General features: G+C 46.0%; 1 protein-coding gene and 1 long non-coding RNA gene across 9 annotated transcripts in view; one reads left to right on the top strand and one right to left on the bottom strand.

Annotated features, from left to right (window-relative positions):
- Window positions 1–708: 708 nt before the first annotated feature.
- Window positions 709–22,003, top strand: part of GFOD2 (Gfo/Idh/MocA-like oxidoreductase domain containing 2) — a 53,546-nt gene continuing 32,251 nt past the window's right edge. For 4 of the 8 annotated variants that reach the window (XM_077983578.1, XM_077983576.1, XM_077983577.1 and 1 more), the window contains exon 1: window positions 709–862. The gene's annotated coding sequence lies outside the window, so the exon portion shown is untranslated. 8 annotated transcript variants of the gene reach the window in all.
- Window positions 17,324–22,003, bottom strand: part of LOC144337649 (uncharacterized) — a 32,224-nt gene continuing 27,544 nt past the window's right edge. The window contains exon 2 of the long non-coding RNA XR_013411060.1: window positions 17,324–18,497. This is a non-coding gene — a long non-coding RNA (uncharacterized LOC144337649). The remainder of the gene's footprint in view (window positions 18,498–22,003) is intronic.

The raw sequence follows: 22,003 nt of genomic DNA, 5'->3' as shown, positions 1-22,003 counted from the left end.
GCTCTGGAATGATGGCTGGGAGACCATCCTAATGCCAGCTGAGTGGGGATCTTGATACTCAGCAGGAGGGTCAGACAAGCAGGGATGGGGGCTCCCCATGCAGATACAAACCCCAATCACATTTCCTACACAGCCAGTTTTATTCTAAGATCTACCGGCTTCCTTACTCTAGCGGACAGTCTTCTATTTACTTTGGTGGGGCATAGGCTTCAGTAAAGAGGCCAAGGGGACTGAGGTCACAATCCTGAAGAGCACTGATATTTAAAGAACAATCAAAAAACATCCAGAGGAAGAGGAGCCCAGATAGGCACCTGAGAAAACGGAAAAACGAGTCACTGGGAGTCAGGAAGCCAGGAAGTCCGACGAGTTCGAGAGAACTGGCCTTCTGCAGATATGTCGTTGTCCAACAAGAAATCGTCTTTCATTCCAGGACCACCAAGGCTAACCACAGCTCCCAAAACCTGGTTCTTGACGCCGGTCAGCGGACCGGAGAGAAGCCAAGCTTAGGAAACCGCTGGCTCCGCCGCCTCCGCCGCCGGAAATGAACGACGTGAGCCTCCTAGCCAGGCTGCTTAACCTCCGCCCCCAACCTGCGAGCATGCGCAGTTCCCCGCTACGGCCCCTCCCAGCGTAGGCCCACTCCCGTTATAGAGCATGCGCAGTCCTTATGCCGTCCCGCCCCTCCCTTTCCAGAGCCCCCCGTTCCTTAGAAACCAGGCGGCGCGTTCCGGGTGGCGGCGCCCTGGACTCCCGGGCCCGCGCATCCCCGCCAGCCTTCCTTAAAGCGGATGGGTGGCTGCCGAGACCCCCCGGGACCCATGGTCTCCAGTGCAGCGCGGAGTGGGCGATGCCAGCGTGCCAGGTGAGAGGCGGCCAGCGGCGGCGGGTGAGGGCGAAGGAGGGCATGGCGCGGCCGGGAGCTGGCGGCGACAGGGCCTCCTCCGAGGCCCGGCGCCGGAGGTTGGAGGCGTGGACCCGCAGAGCCGGGGCTGGAGGGGGCTCGTTCCAACTGCCTGCAGGCGGGCGGAGTGAAGGGTCGCCTTGGGGTTCGCCCTTTCCACCGCAGAAATAGGACCCGCAGGCTTGGTGGTAGAATTATAGGATTTGGGATCCTGGAAGAACCTGAGACATAATCCATCCTTTACCAGATGCAAAAACCTAGTCTCCCCTGCCCTGTGCCTAGCCGACCTCCTGCCTGTGTTAGGATGGACGCTTTGTGGATGAGGATGTGTGTGAGGTGTAGAAGCTTGGGACAAAGGGCTCGTGGGGTAGCTAGTTCATCCCCTTTCAGAATGATATGGGACTTTTGGGGATAGATATTTAAGAAACGGGTTTTCAGTTGACAGGTGGAAGAAGGGACACCCCAGAAGGTGCGAGTGACTCTGCCAGCCCCCATATACCCTATGGCCATGTCTCAGTGGCCCTGGCCTACCTTTGTAGCTCTGGAAGGAAGCAGATGGACTTGAGACAAAAGGTGAAGTGAGGTATTCCCATCAAGGCCCTATCACACTTAAAAGGTGAGGGAGGAAGAGTGGACAGGAACATGAGGGCTTGGGAATGATTGTGTGAAGAGTTTATCCTCCAGACTACAGCACGATCTAAAGAGCAAGGCAGGGTAGAAGAGTTGAAAGCTGCATTGGATAGGCATCAAGGAAGCTTATTTAACTGTCTTATTTATGTTCATTGTTCCCATAATGTCATCCTGAGGGCAAGAAAGTGGATGCCCTTTTAAATGTCCAAAAAGAACTGGGGCAGGGCACCACCTTTGTGATCTGTGGGGCCCAAAAGCCTCTAAAGGAATAGCCCTTAGTGTGTGGCCCTTAAGTTGAAGGGAACAGTATTTAATTTAGAAAAGGAAGACACTTAAATTTATTGTGATACGGAGCAATATAGAGAAGATGGTTTTCTTTGAGTCGGGGAAGCTATATTCATTCTTGATAAGGAAACTTACTTCCTTCTGAAAAGCTACACTAGAGAACAAAAGAATTTTAAGGCCATCTATTTTACAGAAATCGTGAAAAAATTAACTGCTTTTGGGATTGGGAGTTTAGAGAACCTGCCTGGACCAAGAGAGGAAAATTTTCAACAGACGCTTCTGTTGGTCGATTCCTTATTTCACAGATAAAGATCCTATTGTGAGAGGTTTTCTCTTACCACCTGGTTTTCCCACTTTTGCTATGGAATAATCATTGGTTTGGGTTTGTTTATTTATTTATTTATTGAGACGGAGTCTCTGTCACCCATGCTGGAGTGCAGTGGTGCAATCTCAGCTCACTGCAACCTCCGTCTCCCAGGTTCAAGCGATTCTCCGGCCTCAGCCTCCCAAGTAGCTGGGACTACAGGCATGTACCACCATGCCCAGCTAATTTTTGTATGTTTAGTAGAGAAGGGGTTTCACATGTTGGCCAGACTGGTCTCGAACTCCTGACCTCAGATGATCTACCTGCCTCGGCCTCCCAAAGTGCTGAGATTACAGGTGTGAGCCACCACGCCCAGCCCTCATTTTTGTTTTTATTTGCTAGGGCAATTGATATCTGATTTCTATAGTAATACTAGAACACATTAGTAGTAGAACTAGGTATTTTTTAAAAAGCCTCTCCTGACCCAAAACTTAAAAATTAGAAGTATGTGATTTTTAAAAGATGGTCCCTGATTCTAATCATCAAAGCTTGTTTGTCCCTCGCTTGATAAAAACAAATTTTCTATTTACATTTGACTTTGCAGCAGGTTTTTCCCCTTGCCCTTATAAGAAGATAGATTGGAAGTATAATAATGTTAACAGGTGAAATCAGTTTAAAGAAGAAAGCTTTGGGCCGGGCGCAGTGGCTCATGCCTGTAATCCTAGCACTTTGAGAGGCCGAGGTGGGTGGATCATCTGAGGTCAGGAGTTTGAGACCAGCCTCACCAACATAATGAAACCCCATCTCTACTGAAAATACAAAATTAGCTGGGCATGGTGGTACACGTCTGTAATCCCAGCTACTTGGGACACTGAGGCAGGAGAATCGCTTGAACCTGGGAGGCAGAATTCGCAGTGAGCCGATACCGCGCCATTGCACTCCAGCCTGGATGACAAGAGCTAAACTCTGGTTCAAAAAAAAAAAGAAGAAAACTTTGTTTTGGCTTCATAATTTCAGCATCATACCATAACTATGGGTATTGTGACTGTGCTTTTTACTGACTTTTCTTGCACTTGTGGGGTTATTTTGTTTAAATACCTCAGGAGATATAATGGAGCATTATCAGAAGCAGATGTAACCTGTGTGGAAAATCAGTACTGTTAACCAAATTCTGTCAGAAAGACTTCATGAAAATCATTGTGTTCTGTGCAGAAACCTTCATTACTTTCAGGTTGACCCAGAGGAAGGTAAGACAAGGAGGCCAAAATCAAGTCAAGGTAAAATGGAAGGGAGCAGTTGCCATCTGTGGAACTGGATGGAGTGTGGGAGAGTGTTTTGAACTTGGGCCCAAATACTTTGAATGAGCTTTGGAGAGGGTACTGCTTAAATATGGCTGTGGTGTGCCCTGTGGATTTGTGTGCGTTTTCTGAACTCCAATCAGAAAAACACTTGTTTTCAGAGAAGGGTAGATTTACAGAGGACTCTCAAAAGTCCTGGTTGCTATGACAGTGAAACCTTTGACAAATAATTACTTAACTTCTATGCCATTTTCTGGAGCAACTGAGGGCAGTTATCATATCTGGCCTGTAATAAAGTAATCAACAGTGTTTGACAGGCCAACCGTGAGGAAACTACCAGATAAACCAGCAATGCTAACAGAAGCTACTTTCACTGAACTGATTTTCTAGTTTTCCCATAAGAGGAGAAATGGAATGGGGATGCAATGTCATCTGATGTTAGAAGTTGAAATGCAGAGGTTGGTGTTCAGAAAACACAGGAATCAGAGAGACCGCTAACTTAGAAATAGGAAAAGTGCCTTTCTGATGCCTGAAAAGTCACTCATGCATATTTTTTTTAAATGTTTATTCATTTTTGAGACAGGGTCTTGCTCTGTCACCAAGGCTGGAATACAGTGGCGTGATCACAGCTCACTGCAGCCTCTGACTCCTGGGCTCAAGTGATCCCCCCCACCTCAGCCTCCTGAGTAGCTGGGACCACAGGTGCATGTCACCATAGCCAGCTAATAAAAAAAAGTTTGTCTTTTTTTTTTTTTTTTTTAAGAGATGGGGGTCTCTATGACAGGGGGTCCAATTCTAGAACAAATCCACAATTGGAATTAGAGTACATCTAGGAAAGAATGGAATTGGAGATTTTGCTATTTTTGAGAACTTATATGCAGTTTAGCAATGGAACATTATCTTTCTTACATTCAAAAGTAGTAGGTTTATATTAGCAAACTTAAAAGTAAACTGAAATTTGGAGTCTAAAAGTCCTTATGGAAAATTTAAATGGCAGGTGTTTTAAAAATTGAGAATGAAAGATACTTGAAAAACTTGGGTTCATGAAAGTTAGAATGATAAGAGATACTGAGAAAAACATGAAAGCAGGAAGACTTCCCTATACTCTAACACCACCTTATAAGTTAGACATTGGGTCGGGAATGAGCTCACTAAAGTACCTTGTCTTCAAAGACGTAAGAAATGAAAATTTTCTCTCATAGTGATGTGAATAAACACTTAGAAAATATGGATTAGACTTTGGGAGGCTGAGGTGGGCAGATCACGAGATCAGGAGATTGAGACCATCCTGGCTAACACGGTGAAACCCCGTCTCTACTAAAAGTACAAAAAATTAGCTGGGTGTGGTGGCGGACACCTGTAGTCCCAGCTACTCTGGAGGCTGAGGCAGGAGAATGGCGTGAACCTGGAAGGCGGAGCTTGCAGTGAGCCGAGATTGAGCCACTGCACTCCAGCCTGGGTGACAGAGCGAGACTCCGTCTCAAAAAAAAAAAAAAAAGAAAATATGGATTAGAGCCAGGCGCAATGGCTCACGCCTGTAATCCCAGCACTTTGGGAGGCCAAGGCGGGTGGATCGCCTGAGGTCAGGAGTTGGAGACCAGCCTGGCCAACATAGTGAAACCCTGTCTCTACTAAAAATACAAAAAATTAGCTGGGTATCCTGGCGGGTCCTTGTGATCCCAGCTACTAGGGAGGCTGAGGCAGGAGAATCGCTTGAACCCAGGAGGCAGAGGTTGCAGTGAGCCAAGATCATGCCGTTGCACTCCAGCCTGGGCAACAAGAGCAAAAGTATGTCTCAAAAACAAACAAACAAACAAAAAGCAAATATGGATTAAACATTAAGAAGGAAGAGTTGAGTATTTCCACGTTACTTAGTACACTTAAACCCTATCCTTAAGCACTTGTTTGCTAGCTCCTGCTCTTAGAAAGGGAGTTGCAAGTGGTGTTTTTGTCCAAAGTACTGTCATTTCTCAAGGTAGCCGGTGATAAAATGTATATACTCTTTGGGACCCTGGATAGTCTTGAAATTCATGGGAACATAGCTCACTCTCTCTGCCACCTCTCTAAGTCGTTCCCAAGAGCTTCTGTAAAGATTTCTATCAATCCTCTATTTGATCCAAATCCAAGGATTTGGAATGAAGGCTGTGAGAAATGGGAACTGGGTATTTAGTGTGGTCTTCCTTTCTGACCTGGGATAACTGCTTCTCTCAAATTGTCAGCTCTCAATTTCTCATGAGACTAGATAACCCCAAAATAGAACCCAGAACACTTCTACTTGGCTTTGAGATTCTACTGTATCACTTTATAACCTCAAAATCTTCATCATTTACTTTCACAATTGTATTTTACTTAGGATGATAACCTTAGGCAAATCGTGTAATTTCTGGATCATAATTTTTTTTGAGACAGTGTTTCTATCTCCCAGGCTGGAGTGTATTAGCACAATCGCGGCTCACTGCAGTGTCCACCTCCTGGGTTCAAGCGATTCTTGTGCCTCAGCCTCCCGAGTAGCTGGGATTACAGGTGTGCGCCTTCATGCCTGGCTAATTTTTGTATTTTTAGTAGAGACGGGGGTTTTGTCATGTTGGCCAGGCTGGTCTTGAACTCCTGGCCTCAGTGATCTGCTCACCTCAACCTCCCAAAGTGCTGGGATTACAGGTGGGGGAGCGACCCTGACTGGCCACTAGACCATAATTTCTTAACCTGTATAACAGGAAGCAAAATGAAAATGTCGTAAATGTGTAACAGTAGAGAATGAAAAGCTCGTTCACATGGTCAGTGGCTGTGATATTGTGAAATGTATATTTGGTCTTCTGTCTCTGTTTCCTGGCATGCAATTTCAGTAGGTTGGTGCAAAAGCAGTTGCGGATTTTGCTGCAAAGTAATGGCAAAAACCACGATTGCTTTTGCACCAACCAAATCGCTGGAATCTCCTAAGTGATGGATTTTTGTATGCTAGTGAGTTGGCTGGTGGCTGGCAGCTCCTGGGTAGTTTCAGGCTGAGGACTGGTCACAGGAAACATCAAAGCATTATTAGAGGGTTGTGACTTTCAGCCCCACTCCCCAGCCTCTGGGGAGGAGAGCAGGACTGAAGGTTAAGTTGATCATCAATGGCCAGTGGTTTAATCAATCATGCCTAGTTAATGAAGCCTCCATAAACACAGGGAGGTCACGAAAGCTCCAAGCCCCTTTCCCCATACCTTGCCCTATGTACCTTCTTCATCTCTATCCTTTATAATGTTCTTTATAATAAACTAGTAAATAAAAGTACGTTTTCCACAGAGTTCTGTGAGCTGCCCTAGCAAATTAATTAATCTGAAGGAGAGAGTCATAGGATCTCCATTCTGTAGCCCATCAGGCAGAGGCACAGTTGAAATAACCTGGGGCTTTTGATGGCATTGGAAGTTGGGGAGGGGAAGTCTGTGGGACTGAGCCCTCTACCCGGGGGATCTGATGTGATTCTCCAGGTAGATAACGTCACAATTAAATTGAGGGACACCCAACAGGTGTTGACTGCAGAATTGCTTGCTAGCCTGGTGTATGGGGAGAAACCCCCACACATTGGTCTTCTGTGTTGATCGTTGTGGTGTAAAAGCAGAGGAAAAACAATTTAAGTTTGTCTTTCCACTTTCACAATGACATATCTATTATGTAACCCATAAAACTATTTATGATACCATGAAAAATCCTTATGTCTGGCTGGGTGTGGTGGCTCACGCATGTAATCCCAACACTTTCAGAGGCTGAGGTGGGCGGATCACTTGAGGCCAGGAGTTCAAGACCAGCCTGACCCAGATGGCGAAACCCTGTCTCCACGAAAAAATACAGAAAATTAGCTGGGTGTGGTGGTGCATGCTTGTAGTCCCAGCTACTCAGGAGGCTGAGGCAGGAGAATCACTTGAACCTGGGAGGCAGAGGTTGCAGTGAGCCGAGATTGCATCACTGCACTCTAACCTGGGCGACAGTAAGACTCCATCTCAAAAAGAAAAAAGAAAAATGCTTGTGTCAAAAGAGTAAGTAAAATAACTCAGGATACAAAACTGTGAATACAATATGATTACCAAACAAATGTAAAAAAGTAGCCAAAATAGAACATAAGAAAACACCATAGTTTTCTTAGTATGTATTTTATTATTATTATTATTATTTATGATTTTTGGTTGAATTTCTTTGTAAAAACATTGACCACCATTTAACATGTAGTGGCAGCCAGGCACGGTGGCTCATACCTGTAATCCCAGCACTTTGGGAGGCCAAGACAGGCCAGTCACCTGAGGTCAGGAGTTCAAGACCAGCCTGGCCAACATGGTGAAACCCCATCTCTACTAAAAATACAAAAATTAGCTGGGCGTGGTGGCACCTGCCTGAAGTCCCGGCTACTCAGGAGGCTGAGGCAGGAGAATTGCTTTAACCCAGGAGGCAGAGGCTGCAGTGAGCCGAGATCATGCCACTGCTCTCCAGCCTGGGCAACAGAGCAAGACTCTGTCTCAAAAAATAAATAATAAATAAATAAATATTAGCCAGTGGTGGTGGTGCACACCTGTAATCTCAGCTACTCAGGAGGCTGAAGCAGGAGAATGGCTTGAACCCAGGAAGCAGAGGTTGCAGTGAACTGAGATTGTGCCACTGCACTCCAGCCTGGGCAACACAGTGAGACTCCTTAAAATACAAACATGCAGTGGCAACAAAATGCATCCAATTTACATGCATCAACAAGTTAAATCACAATACATGAACAACACAAATTTCAAACAAACAGTACTGAAATAGCTTGTGTTGCATTTACTACAGTACTTGTACTCCTAATAGAGATGGGTCTATATTTTAAAAAGTAAACCCTCTTAAAAGTTTTTTGCTGGTATAAATGAGGATATAAACTCATCTTCTGAGAGACTTCACCCCCTCTCACTCTATGAAAATTGGTTTGTGAGTGGGGAGAATGATGGCAGGGACTACTAGGTGGCACTGATGTTTCCTTTCCCAGGTGTCAGTGAACCAAACAGTAATGAGGTTACCTGGATAACGAGTGTGTGTGTTTGTGTGTGTGTAATTGAAAGGTGACTATACACGACTGGGCACAGTGGCTGACACCTGTAATCCCAGCACTTTGGGAGGCCGAGGCGGGTGGATCACTTGAGGTCAGGAGTTCGAGATGACCCCGGGCAACATAGTGAAACCCCATCTCTACTAAAACTACAAAAATTAGCCAGGTGTGGTGGTGCATGCCTGTAATCACAGCTTCTTGGGAGGCTGAGGCAGGAAAATCACTTAAACCTAGGAGGCGGAGGTTGCGGTGAGCCGAGATCATGCCACCACACTCCAACCTGGGTGACAGAGCAAGACTCTGTCTCCAAAAAAAAAAAAAGTGACTATATAGATCATAAATGTTGCTTTCTAAGACTGGTGTTTCTTGTTGACAGGTGGTTTTGACCATTTGGGTTTCTTTAGTGGTGCTTGATGGACAGCAAGTATATTATAGGATGTTCCATGTGGCTAGTGGTTTTTATGGCAGGGTAGCTCCTCCTAGGAAATGATTCTCTCTGAGAGGCCCTTCTAGGGGTGACTCTGGGAGCACGTGAGATTGTGTAATTGTCCTGCAAAGCATCCTCTGATTGTCAGGGAGAAGGGGGATGGAAGAGAGGTCAGTTATACATCCGGTTGCTTTTCAACCTTTTGTATTCATATTCCTGAACTCACATTCAGAAGCTCAGGGGACACAGCTTGTATTTTGGAGCAATGGGGAAGATGATTTAACATAGTATTTCTTATCTGATGTTATTTTCAAAATAAATCACTGTAATTCAATGACTGTTTTAGTTCTCTTAGCCCTGGGCTTGCTCCTGTTCATGGTGGGTTTTTTTGTTTTTGTTTTTTTGCTTTTTTTTTTTCCTTTGAGACGGAGTTTCGCTCTTGTTGCCCAGGCTAGAGTGCAGTGGTGCAATCTTGGCTCACTGCAACCTCCGCCTCCCAGGTTCAACTGATTCTCCTCTCTCACCCTCCCAAGTAGCTGGGATTACAGGAGCATGCCACCATGCCTGGGTAATTTCTGTATTTTTAGTAGAGACGGGGTTTCATCATATTGGTTAGGCTGGTCTTGAACTCCTGACCTCAGGTGATCCACCCGTCTCAGCCTCCCAAAGTCCTGGGATTACAGGCATCAGCCACCGCGCCTGGCCTCGTGGTGTTTTTTTTTTTTTTTTTGAGACAATCTTGCTCTGTTGCCCAGGCTGGAGTGCAGTGCTGGGATCTTAGCTCACTGCTGCCTCCACCTCCTGGGTTCAAGTGATTCTCATGCCTCAGCCACTGAGATTCGATATTTTACATCTCTCATTTAGCAGCTAGCTGGAAGATTGTTAACTCACTACTCAACATGATCATGGCCCAGCTGGTAAGCCGTTTTCTGTGTATAAGTAGGTGGTGCTTGTGAAGGGCCCTGGACCTTTCCTGTCACGGGGGAACTACTTAACCTTCCCAGTGACCAGAGACTATGTAACACAGAGTTAGAGAACACCCATCAGGGTCCCTGCACTCTTGAGTACCCTGAAATCCAGAAGGAAGACAGATGGGTGACCCAAAGTGTCTTTTGCTACCATTGAAATAGCAAGCACTTTTCTCAGAAACAGAGCACTCCTATCTATATAGAAGGTAGAAAACACAAGAAAACTTCAGTCAATTAGGTTTGCACATTGAAAAATGTTTAGCATAATTAAATACCCTCTTCTTGGGACCACAGGTAACACCTCTCTAGGGTTGGCTACTTCATGTGCATCGCAGACAAGTGTGCTTTACCTCAGTGATTCAAAGGCAAAGGCAGAGTCTTGGTTTACATGCCTGCCACAGGGAAAGGTCGTTGAACACTCACTATGTTCTTCAGTCACATCAGTCCTTGGTATTTGGCTAAGGGTAGCAAGAAATGGAAACTGTAAGCTCCAGGGACCTGGCCTGTTTGTTTGGATCATGCTTGTATGTCCCAACTCCTGGCATAATGCTTGATTCAGGTGGCATTTAAAAATGTTAAGGAATGACTGGGCACAGAGGCTCATGCCTGTTATCCCAGCACTTTGGGAGGCCAGATCACTTGAGGTCAGACGTTCGAGACCATCCTGGCCAACATGGTGAAACCCCGTCTCTACTAAAACTACAACAGTTAGCCAGGTGTGGTGGTGTGTACCTGTAATCCCAGCTACTCGGGGGGCAGACGCTTGAGAATTGCTTGAACACTGGAGGCAGAGGTTGCAGTAAGCCGAGATGGTGCCACTGCACTCCAGCCTGGGTGACAGAGGGAGACTCCATTTCAAAAAATAAATAGGCCGAGTGCAGTGGCTCACACGTATAATCCCAGCACTTTGGGAGGCCGAGGTGGGTGGATTACTGGAGGTCAGGAGTTCAAGACCAGCCTGGCCAACATGGTGAAACCCTGTCTCTACTAAAACTACAAAATTGTCTGGGCGTAGTGGTGTGCACCTGTAATCCCAGCTACTTGGGAAGCTGAGGCAGAAGAATCGCTTGAACCTGAGAGGCGGAGGTTGCAGTGAGCTGAGATTGTACCATTGCACTCCAGCCTAGGCAAAAAAGAGGGAAACCCCATCTCAAAAAAATATATATAAAGGCCGGGTGCGGTGGCTCACGCCTATAATCCCAGCACTTTGGGAGGCCGAGACGGGTGGATCACAAGGTCAGGAGATCGAGACCATCCTGGCTAACACGGTGAAACCCCGTCTCTACTAAAAATACAAAAAATTAGCTGGGCACGGTGGCGGGCGCCTGTAGTCCCAGCTACTCGGGAGGCTGAGGCAGGAGAATGGTGTGAACCCGGGAGGCGGAGCTTGCAGTGAGCTGAGATCCGGCCACTGTACTCCAGCCTGGGCGACAGAGCAAGACTCCGTCTCAAAAAAAAAAAAAAAATATATATATATATATAGATAGATACATATATAAAATCAATAAATACCTAATGTAGCCAGTAGATAAGTACTTTGCCTATGTTAGTAAGTAGCTGAGGTGGGGTGCAATGGCTCATTCCTGTAATTCCAGCACTTTGGGAGGCCAAGGCAGACGGATCACAAGGTCGGGAGTTTGAGACCACCCTGGCCCACATGATGAAACCCCATCTCTACCAAAAATACAACAATTAGCCTGGTGTGGTGGCACGTGCCTATAATCCCAGCTCCTCAGGAGGCTGAGGCAGGAGAATCGCTTGAACCTGGGAGGTGGAGGTTGCAGTGAGCCAAGATCGTGCCACTGCACTCCCGCCTGGGCGACAGAATAAGACTCCATTTCTTTTTTTTTTTTTTTTTTTTTTTTTTTTGAGACGGAGTCTCGCTGTGTCTCCCAGGCTGGAGTGCAGTGGCGTGATCTCGGCTCACTGCAAGCTCCGCCTCCCGGGTTCACGCCATTCTCCCGCCTCAGCCTCCCAAGTAGCTGAGACTACAGGCGCCCGCCACCACGCCCGGCTAGTTTTTTGTATTTTTAGTAGAGACGGGTTTTCACCATGTTAGCCAGGATAGTCTCGATCTCCTGACCTCGTGATCCACCCGCCTCGGCCTCCCAAAGTGCTGGGATTACAGGCTTGAGCCACCGCGCCCGGCCAGACTCCATTTCAAAAAAATAAAACCTCACAGTGATCCAGATACTCCTGTGAGTGTTAAATTTACTTCTCCTTTATGATCCAATTTTTCTGATCCTTTTTGTACATTGGGTAGTTATGCTTCATAGGATAGATCATTAGCCTGTCATTAGTGTCCTTCCTGGGACACTGTGTGGAGCAAGGTAGAATTAGGAGCTGGCATCTCTGGCTAGGGCTTGGTCTGTTCTCTGATGACATGGTAGTTGCCTAGCAGTTTACTGCCATGTCAACTATAGAGCTGGAGGGGTAGCATTTCTTTCCTTTGCTTTTCCTTTATTTATTTATTTATTTATTTATTTATTTATTTATTTTGAGACAGAGTCTCACTCTGTCCCCCAGGTTGGAGTGCAGTGGCGTGATCTTGGCTCACTGCAACGTCCACATCCCAGGTTCAAGCGATTCTCCTGCCTTGGCCTCCTGAGTAGCTGGGATTACAGGCATGCACCACCATGGTCAGCTAATTATTATTATTATTTTGTATTTTTAGTAAAGACAGGGTTTCTCCGTGTTGGCCAGGCTGGTCTCGAACTCCTAGCAGCAGGTGATCCACCTGCCTTGGCCTCCCAAAGTTCTGGGATTACAGGTGTGAGCCACCACGTTCCACCTGTATGCTTGTTTTTCAATCGTTACTCAGCACCTACTCCATGTCAGGCACTGTGCTCTGTCCTGGTGACACAGCAGCATGTGAGACAAGCAAGGTCCTACCATCATGACAGACACTAAATAGGTGAGCCAGTGAAGCATGCTGAGCCTTTGAAAGCCAAAGCTTAGGCTGCTGTGGGGACTGTGAATAGAATCACTTAACCAGCTGAGGCACAGCTTCTCTGAAGAAATGTTGTTTAACTGGAGACCTAACAGATCTCCTGAGAAGGAGTTAACCTGGGATAGTCGGAAAAGGTTGTCCCAGGCAAAGCAAACAGCATGGACCACAATCTCTGAGCAGAACTGAAAGGGTCAGGTATGGTAGCTTCTAGCCTGACAAATGCAGTCATAGGAGAAAGATGAAGAACGGTCCCACCCACACTGGGGAGATGCTTTGTGAGCCCCATCAAGGAATTTGGGCTTTATCCTATGGGCACTTAAGGGTTGGGGAAGAAAATGGTCAGAACCAGGAGAGAGACATCAGGATGTCCAGCTGATGGAATGGAAGGATGGACTGGCCATGGGGGCAAGGAGGCTTCACTGCAGCCATAGTGGTTCCTGAACTGGTCAGGTTTCAGTCACTATCATTTATTTGGGTCCATTATCACTTGCCTTCCCTTCACGTTTGTCTGTTGACATTTGACTCAGTATGTCCCTTAGGTGCTAGGTCACTGTTGTCCTGCAAGGCTTGCTCAACACAATATAACTTCTCTGGTAAGAGGGAGGAAACTTGACTGCAAGGGGACTGAGGTGATGGATAGGCCTGGGTCATGCCCTGTGGAGGAGGCATGATGGTTGGAGAGACAGTTCTATGTGAGAGCAGCATCTTGGCGTATCATAATGTAGTAGAAGACAGAGCAGCAGCTCATCTTCCTTACCCCAAGCATCAAGCAAAGCTATTATGGTGCTTGTTTTCTTTCCTGAACCTTCAAGCCAGATTCCGCTCCAAAGTACTTAGGCTAGTGACATAGGAAATCTCTTTATTACTTTTTTGTTGTTGTTGTTGAGATGGAGTCTTGCTCTGTCACCCAGGCTGGAGTGCAGTGGCGCCATCTCTGCTCACTGCAAGCTCCACCTCCCGGGTTCACGCCATTCTCCTGCCTCAGCCTCCTGAGTAGCTGGGACTATAGGTGTCCACCAGCATGCCCGGCTAATTTTTTGTATTTTTAGTAGAGACTGGGTTTAGCCAGGGTGGTCTCAATCTCCTGACCTCATGATCCACCTGCCTTGGCCTCCTAAAGTGCTGGGATTACAGGCGTGAGCCACCGCGCCTGGCCTCTTTATTACATTTTTAAGCATATCCCAAGAGCCTACTGAATTATGTATGGTTTTGATGAGCTCAGTATATATCTTAGTTTATTGACTGACTATGCAGGAACTAGGCCTGAAATCTTTCATTCTTTTAGCAAATATTTAGCACCAACTACATGTCAGAACTTGTTTTAGGCACTGGGGATATAGCAGTGAACAAAACAGACAAAAAATTCGCTGTCTTCAGGGAGCATACATTCTAGCAGGGATGGTGGGGAGAGACAAACAATGGAAAAATATACCTGTTTCTGTAAAGACAACATAGAAGTAGAGACCTAAAGGAACCATGAGAGAGAGAGAAAGCCAAGTGGATGTCTGCACAGTAGAGGACAGTGTAAGTGCAAAGGTCCTGAGGCAGGATGTACCTGACATGTTTGGGGTGCAGACACCAGAAAGCTACCATTACTGGAGCAGAGTGAGTGAAGGAAGAGTGAGTAGGATATAAGATTGGAAAGGTAGGCCGGGTGCAGTGGCTCACACCTGTAATCCCAGCACTTTGGGAGGCCAAGGCGAGCGGATTACGAGGTCAGAAGATTGAGACCATCCTGGCTAACGTGGTGAAACCCCATCTCTACTAAAAATACAAAAAATTAGCTGGGAGTGGTGTCAGGCGCCTGTAGTCCCAGCTACTTGGGAGGCTGAGGCAGGATAATCACTTGAACCTAGGAGACAGAGGTTACAGTGAGCCGAGATTGCGCCACTGCACTCCAGCCTGGGCAACAGAGCGAGACTCCGTCTCAAAAAAAAAAAAAAAAAATCAGAAAGGTAAAAGGAGTGTGGGATTGCAGACATGTATCATGTAGGGCCTTGTAGGTCAGTGAAAGAACTTTGGCTTTTACTCCAAGAGAGATGGGAAACGTTTGGAGGTTTGGACAGAGGAGTGGCTTAATCTGACTACATTTTAATCGAGTTCCTCTCAGTGGTATGTTGAGAGTAGATGGGAGGCAGGGGGTCAGGTAGGGTAGAAGCTGGGAGACCAGTTAGGCTATTGCAATAATGTAGGAGAGAGATAAGGGTGGACTGAACAAAGGTGGTAGTAATAGCAGTTGTGGGAGGTGGTTGAATGCAGGGTATATTTTGAAGGTAGAGAGTTAGCAAAACTTGTTAATGGATCAGATGTGAAGTGTGAAAGAAAAAGAAGAATCAAGGATAACTCCAAGATTTTAATTTGAACAGTTGAAAAATTTGTGTTACCAGTTTCTGAGATGAAGGCATTGTGGGAAGAGTATGTTTGTTGGGGAGAAACATCAGGAGTTTAGTTCTGGACATTTTAAGTCTGAGATACCTATTAAACATCCAAGTAGAGATGTTTTTTTTGTTTTTTTTTTTGTTTTTTTTTTGAGACAGAGTCTCACTCTGTCACCCAGGCTGGAGTGCAGTGGCCAGATCTCAGCTCACTGCAAGCTCCGCCTCCCAAGTTTACGCCATTCTCCTGCCTCAGCCTCCCGAGTAGCTGGGACTACTGGCGCCCGCCACCTCGCCTGGCTAGTTTTTTTTTTTTTTTGTATTTTTTAGTAGAGATGGGGGTTTCACCGTGTTAGCCAGGATGGTCTTGATCTCCTGACCTTGTGATCTGCCCGTCTCGGCCTCCCAAAGTGCTGGGATTACAGGCTTGAGCCACCGCGCCCGGCCCAAGTAGAGATGTTAATAGGCAGTTGTTTGCACCCGTCTGGAGCTCAAAGAGGACCTGGCTGATAACTTTGGGAGTCAGCAGGGAATAGATAACATTTAAAAGCCATAACACTGAATGGAACCACCAAGGGAGTGAGTATAGTTGGAAAGGAGAAATAGACTGGGGACTGAGCCATGGTTACTACAGTCACCATCAGGAGAAACGAGCAGAAGGAACCGAGAAGTGATCAGAGAGGTAAGAGGAAAATCAGGAGAAATTTGTGTTGTGGAAGTCAGGTGAAGAGTGTTTCAGAGAGGTTGGAATCTGCCATGTCAGATGCTGCTGATAGGTCAAAGTGGGATGAAGGTGGGAATTGACCACCGGATTTAATTGTATTTGATAAAGATCAGATAGCTGAAGCTTGGTTATTTGTAGTGTGATTTACAACCAATAATCTAGGGTTTTCAGCCACGATGCCTGAACACAGAGCATCATGAGAGAGTTGCGTAATTGCAGTTTGAAGTTCTGAACATTTTACTTTTCTTTCCTACCTCTTTTGGACTCTTCATTCTGAAGAAATGCTTTTGGGTCTGGTTACTGCTCTGGGGAAGGGGAGTGTCTGTTAATCACAAATTGGGTTTTTAATGACGTTGGGCTGCTGTGCCTTTTACTGCACTACCAGTGTCAATGTTTGGGTTTTTTTCATGATGATGAAGACTTTATTCAGGACCATGGTGATAGGTATAGGTACCTCTGCAATGAGTCTTGCAGTCGGGGAGAGAGACTGAGCTCAACTCTGAATACAGCACAGCCAGTGGGGATTGATAGTCAAGGAGCAGGGTAAGGGTCAGTGGATAGAAAATGACTCACAATGTCAGTGTTTTATTGTAATTCAGCCTCAGAGTGTGAAACCTTTCTCACGTGGAACTCGAAGTGCATTATAAATCTGTCATTGAACACTTTAAAATTAAGGCTAACTTTGGGAGGCCAAGGCGGGCAGATCACTTGAGGTGAGGAGTTTGAGACCAGCCGGGCCAACATGGTGAAACCCAGTTTCTACTAAAAATACAGGACTGGCATGGTGGCTCATGCCTGTAATCCCAGCACTTTGGGAGGCCAAGGCAGGAGGATCATTTGAGCCCAGGAGTTCGAGGTTACAGTAAGCTGTGATTGCCCCATTGCCCTCCAGCTAGAGCAACAGAGCGAGACCCTGTCTCTAAAAAAAATAATAAATAAAAATACAAAAAAGAAAATCAGCTGGGCGTCATAGTGCACGCCTGTAATCCCAGGTACTCGAGAGGCTGAGGCAGGAGAATCACTTGCACCCAGGAAGCAGAGATTGTGGTGAGGCAAGATTGTACCACTGCATTCCAGCCTGGGCGACAGAGTGACACTCTGATCCCCCCCTAAAAAATAAAAAATAATAATAAACATAAGGCTAATTTGGCTGGGCACGGTGGCTCACGCCCATAATCCCAACACTTTGGGAGGCTGAGACTGGCAGATCACTTGAGGACAAGAGTTGAATACCAGCCTCAAGACCAGCCTGGGCAACATAGGAAACCCCATCTCTACCAAAAAATACAAAAAAATAGCTGGGTATGGTGGCACGTGCCTGTGGTCCTAGCTACTCAGGGGGCTGAGGTGGGAGGAATGCTTGAACCCAGGAGGCAGAGGTTGCAGTGAGCTGAGATCATGCCACTGCACTCCAGTCTGGTGACAGAGTGAGACCCAATAATAATAATAATCATAAGGCTAATTTATATCCTGTTGAGTCTCTCATAGCACTATTTATAGTTATATTAGGATAAAATTACTGAAAAGAATTCACCCACAGAAAAATCAAATTCTCAAACAAGTCTTATTTGCATTTCAAATAAATGGAATTCTACAGTATGGGTCTTGACACTGGCCCTTTGGAATGTGCCTGAGGGGACAGAAGTGTGCAGCAAGTCTGTGGAGGTGCCTCTCAAGATTCAGTGCTCTGGAAGGTGGGGGCTGGCTCTGGGGCTAGTTCATGGTGAGTGGCCCTTGAGGCACAGTAGAGGCTGACACTAAGTGAGGGCTTGCCACTCTTTCAGTGCCGAGTCTTATTGCCCAACCTGTATAGCTACAACTACAAACTGATACATACCAATGCTCTATGAATAGCCATCGTTAAGTTTGCTTGCCAGAAGTGATACCAGAGAACCCCTCTTGAACCCTCCCTTCCTCAGTATGAGTTGTTGGTGAGTGGTGAGGACTTCTAACATCTGGAGCTCAGCCACTCACCCAGTGTGACACTGCCCAGGGAAAAGTGCCATCTTCAGATATGTTCAGCAAGTTCTGGGACTCACCAGCCTACTGGGCCTTAGCTTGAAGTTATTTTCTCAGAAAACTTATTCTTTTGGCCCCAGCCTGTATTGATGATGTTCCCAAAAGTAAGCTTACAGGTTTTTTTTGTTTTTTTTTTTAAAGGAAGAAGACTTCTAATTCGCACATACCCCTTTAGTTTGATTACAGAACTGAATCTGCAAGCTGTGAACGGGTTGTTCTATGGCCTTGGGCACAACTACTTAAGGCTATTAAAAATTAAGGTATACTTTATATACGATTAAAAACACAGATCTTAAATATTCAATTTGATGAGTTTTGACAATTGTACCACCATGTAACCCAAGCACCACACAAGATATAGAACATTTCCATCACTCTAGAATGTGGCCTTGTGCCCCTTTTTGGTTGATTCCCTCCACCAAAGCCACCACCGCCACTGCCGCCTTCTGACTAGTATCACTGTAAATAAGGCTGGCTCCTGAATTTCAAAAAAGTGGAATTCTACAGTATGGGTCTTTTGTGTGCGGACCTGCCATCTTTCACTCTACATAAGTTTTTAAGATTCATACAGGCTAGGCGAGGTGGCTCATTGTAATCCCAGCGCTTTGGAAGACTGAGGCAGGAGGATCACTTGAGGCCAGCAGGTTGAGACCAGCCTGGGCAACATAGTGAGACTCCCATCTCTACAAAAAATTAATGAAATTTTTAAAAAGAAAAAAATTCATTAATAGTTAATTCCTTTTTACTGTTTTACTGTATTCCATTGTGTGACATCATAATTTATGATGTTCTGTGAACGTTTGTTTCCAGTGTGGGGCCATTATGAATAAGGCTGCTGTGAACATTTGTATAATTTTTTTTTGTGGACTTATGTTTTTATTTTCTTACATAAATATCTGTAAGTGGAGTTGCTGTGATTCGGTTGATATATGTTTAACTATAAGAAACTGTCAATTTTCCAAAGTGGTTGTACTGTTTCACACTCCCACCAAGAACGTATGAGAGTTCCATTTGCCACATATCCTCTCCAAACTTCAGGATTGTAAGTCTTTTTTTTTGAGACGGAGTCTTGCTCTGTGCCCCAGGCTGGAGTGCAGTGGCGCGATCTCGGCTCACTGCAAGCTCCGCCTCCCCGGGTTCACGCCATTCTCCTGCCTCAGCCTCCCGAGTAGCTGGGACTACAGGCGCCCGCCACCTCGCCCAGCTAATTTTCTTGTATTTTTAGTAGAGACGGGGTTTCACCGTGTTAGCCAGGATGGTCTCGATCTCCTGACCTCGTGATCCGCCCGTCTCGGCCTCCCAAAGTGCTGGGATTACAGGCTTGAGCCACCGCGCCTGGCCTGTAAGTCTTTTTTTTTTTTTTTTTTTTTTTTAAGATGGAGTTTCACTCTTGTGGCCCAGACTGGAGTGCAGTGGCACAATCTTGGCTCACTGCAACCTCCGCTTCCCGGGTTCACACCATTCTCCTGCCTCACCCTCCTGAGTAGCTGGGACTACAGGCACCCGGCCACCATGCCCGGATAATTTTTTTGTAATTTTAGTAGGGACAGGGTTTTACCATGTTAGCCAGGATGGTCTCAATCTCCTGACCTTGTGATCCACCCGCCTCAGCCTCCCAAAGTGCTGGGATTACAGGCGTGAGCCACTGCGCCTGGCCCTTTTTTTTTTTTTTTTTTTTTTTTTTTTTTTTTTTTGATGGAGTCTTGCTCTGTCACCCAGGCTGGAGTGCAGTGGCACGATCTCGGCTCACTGCAAGCTCCCGGGTTTACACCATTCTCCTGCCTCAGCCTCCCGAATAACTGGGACTACAGGCACCCGCCACCATACCTGGCTAATTTTTTTGTATTTTTAGTAGAGACGGGGTTTCACCGTGTGTTAGCCAAGGTGGTCTCGATCTCCTCACCTTGTGATCCGCCCACCTCAGCCTTCCAAAGTGCTGGGATTACAGGCATGAGCTACTGTGCCCGGCGACAATTTTTTTAATTGGGTGGTTCATCTTTTTATTGTTAATTTGTAGGAGTTCTGCAGACAAGTCCTTTGTTACATATATGTTCAGCTCATGTTTTTTCCCAGCCTGTGGCTTGCCTTTTCATTTTTTTAATGATGTCTTTTAATGAGCAGAAATTGTTTTAAATTTTGAAATCCAGTTTTCAATTAGTTAGTGCTTTTGGTGTCCTGTCTGAGAAATCCTTACCCTATGATTTCAAAAAGTACTCTCTGATGTATTTTTCTAGAAGCTTTATGGTTCTGGCTTCTACATTTAGGTCTTTGATCTGTCTTGAATTAATTTTTGCATATAAGAGGGGTTAAGGTTAATTGTTTGCCATGTGGATATCCAATTGTTCCAACACCATTTCTTAAGAAGAATTTTTTTTCCCCATTGAATTGATTTAATGCTTTGGCTGAAAATCAGTTTACTGCATTTGTGTGACTTGCAGGGTAAAGATAGTATTACAAGGCTATAACTTTGTCTATAGAAGTCTCTAATGGTTCTTTTTAAAAACCCGGCACTGAGACATAAAAAGCATATTTTGTAATTTTAAAAAGTATGGTCAGGCCAGGCGCAGTGACTCATGCCTGTAATCCTAACACTTTGGGAGGCCAAGGCAGGCAGATCTCACAAGGTTAGGAGTTCAAGACCAGCCTGGCCAACGTGGTGAAACCCCATCTCTACAAAAAATACAAAAATTAGCTGGGCGTGGTGGCACACGTCTGTAATCCCAGCTACTTGGGAGGCAGGAGAATTGCTTGAACCCCAGAGGCGGAGGTTGCAGTGAGCCATGATTTCCCCACTGCACTCCAGCCTGGGCGACAGAGCAAGACTCCATGTCAAAAAAAAAAAAAAAAATCACAGAGAAAACACTATAACAGGCACTTTTTTTAAAAGACAGAGTTTCTTGGGAGTCCAAGGCGGGCAGATCACAAGGTCAGGAGATCATAGACCATCCTGGCTAACTCGGTGAAACCCCGTCTCTACTAAAAATACAAAAAATTAGCCGGGTGTGGTGGCGGGTGCCTGTAGTCCCAGCTACTCGGGAGGCTGAGGCAGAAAAATGGTGTGAACCCAGGAGGCGGAGCTTGCAGTGAGCCGAGATCGCGCCACTGCACTCCAGCCTGGGTGACAGAGCGAGACTCCGTCTCAAAAAAAAAAAAAAAGAGTTTCACTCTGTTGCCCAGCCTGGAGTGCAGTGGCACAATCTCGGCTCACTGCAACCTCCGCCTCCCGGGTTCAAGTGATTCTCGTGCCTCAGCCTCCTGAGTAGCTGGGACTACAGGCATCTGCCACCGTGCCCAGCTAATTTTTTGTATTTTTAGTAGAGACAGAGTATCACCATGTTGGCCAGGCTGGTCTTGAACTCCTGACCTCAAGTGATCTGCCTGCCTCGGCTTCCCAAAGTGCTGGGATTACAGGCATGAGCCACCACACCCAGCCTATTATGGTACATTTTTAAAAAGCTTAGATGGAACCACCCAGGTTCCATTCATCTATAAGTTTCTGAAGAGCTCGCTGCTGCTAATAGGATCAGGGAGACACAATCCCAGAACAAGTAATGACACTTGAAAAAACCTGTAGATAGGCCGGGCACAGTGGCTTACACCTGTGTTCTCAGCACTTTGCAGGGCTGAGGCAGGTGGATCACTTGAGGCCAGGAGTTTGAGACCAGCCTGGCCAACTTGGCAAAACCCCGTCTCTACTGAAAATACAAAATTTAGCTGGGCGTGGTGGCACATGCCTGTAATCTCAGCTACTTGGGAGGCTGAGGCAGGGGAATTGCTTGAACCTGGGAGGCGAAGGTTGCAGTGAGCTGAGATCATGCCACTGCATTCCAGCCTGTGCAACAAAGTGGGATTCTGTTTAAAAAAAGAAAAAAAAAGAAAAAAAAAACTGGCAGGCGATCAAAAGTATTCTTGAAAATGTACTGAGAGGTATTTAGGATGAATAATGGATACCATGGCAGGGAAAACAACTATTCAACTCCTATATTTCTCTTTCATCAGAGACCCAGCTGGAAGGACCAGGTGCAGGGAAGGTAGACTACGCAGTGCCCAGTGGGTTTGTTTCCTCTGATCAATTTGA

The sequence above is a fragment of the Macaca mulatta genome, chromosome 20 (assembly GCF_049350105.2).
Source record: "Macaca mulatta isolate MMU2019108-1 chromosome 20, T2T-MMU8v2.0, whole genome shotgun sequence".
NCBI lineage: Eukaryota > Metazoa > Chordata > Mammalia > Primates > Cercopithecidae > Macaca > Macaca mulatta.
Note: the sequence above shows the minus strand (reverse complement) of the source record. Positions and strands in the feature narration are given on the sequence as shown.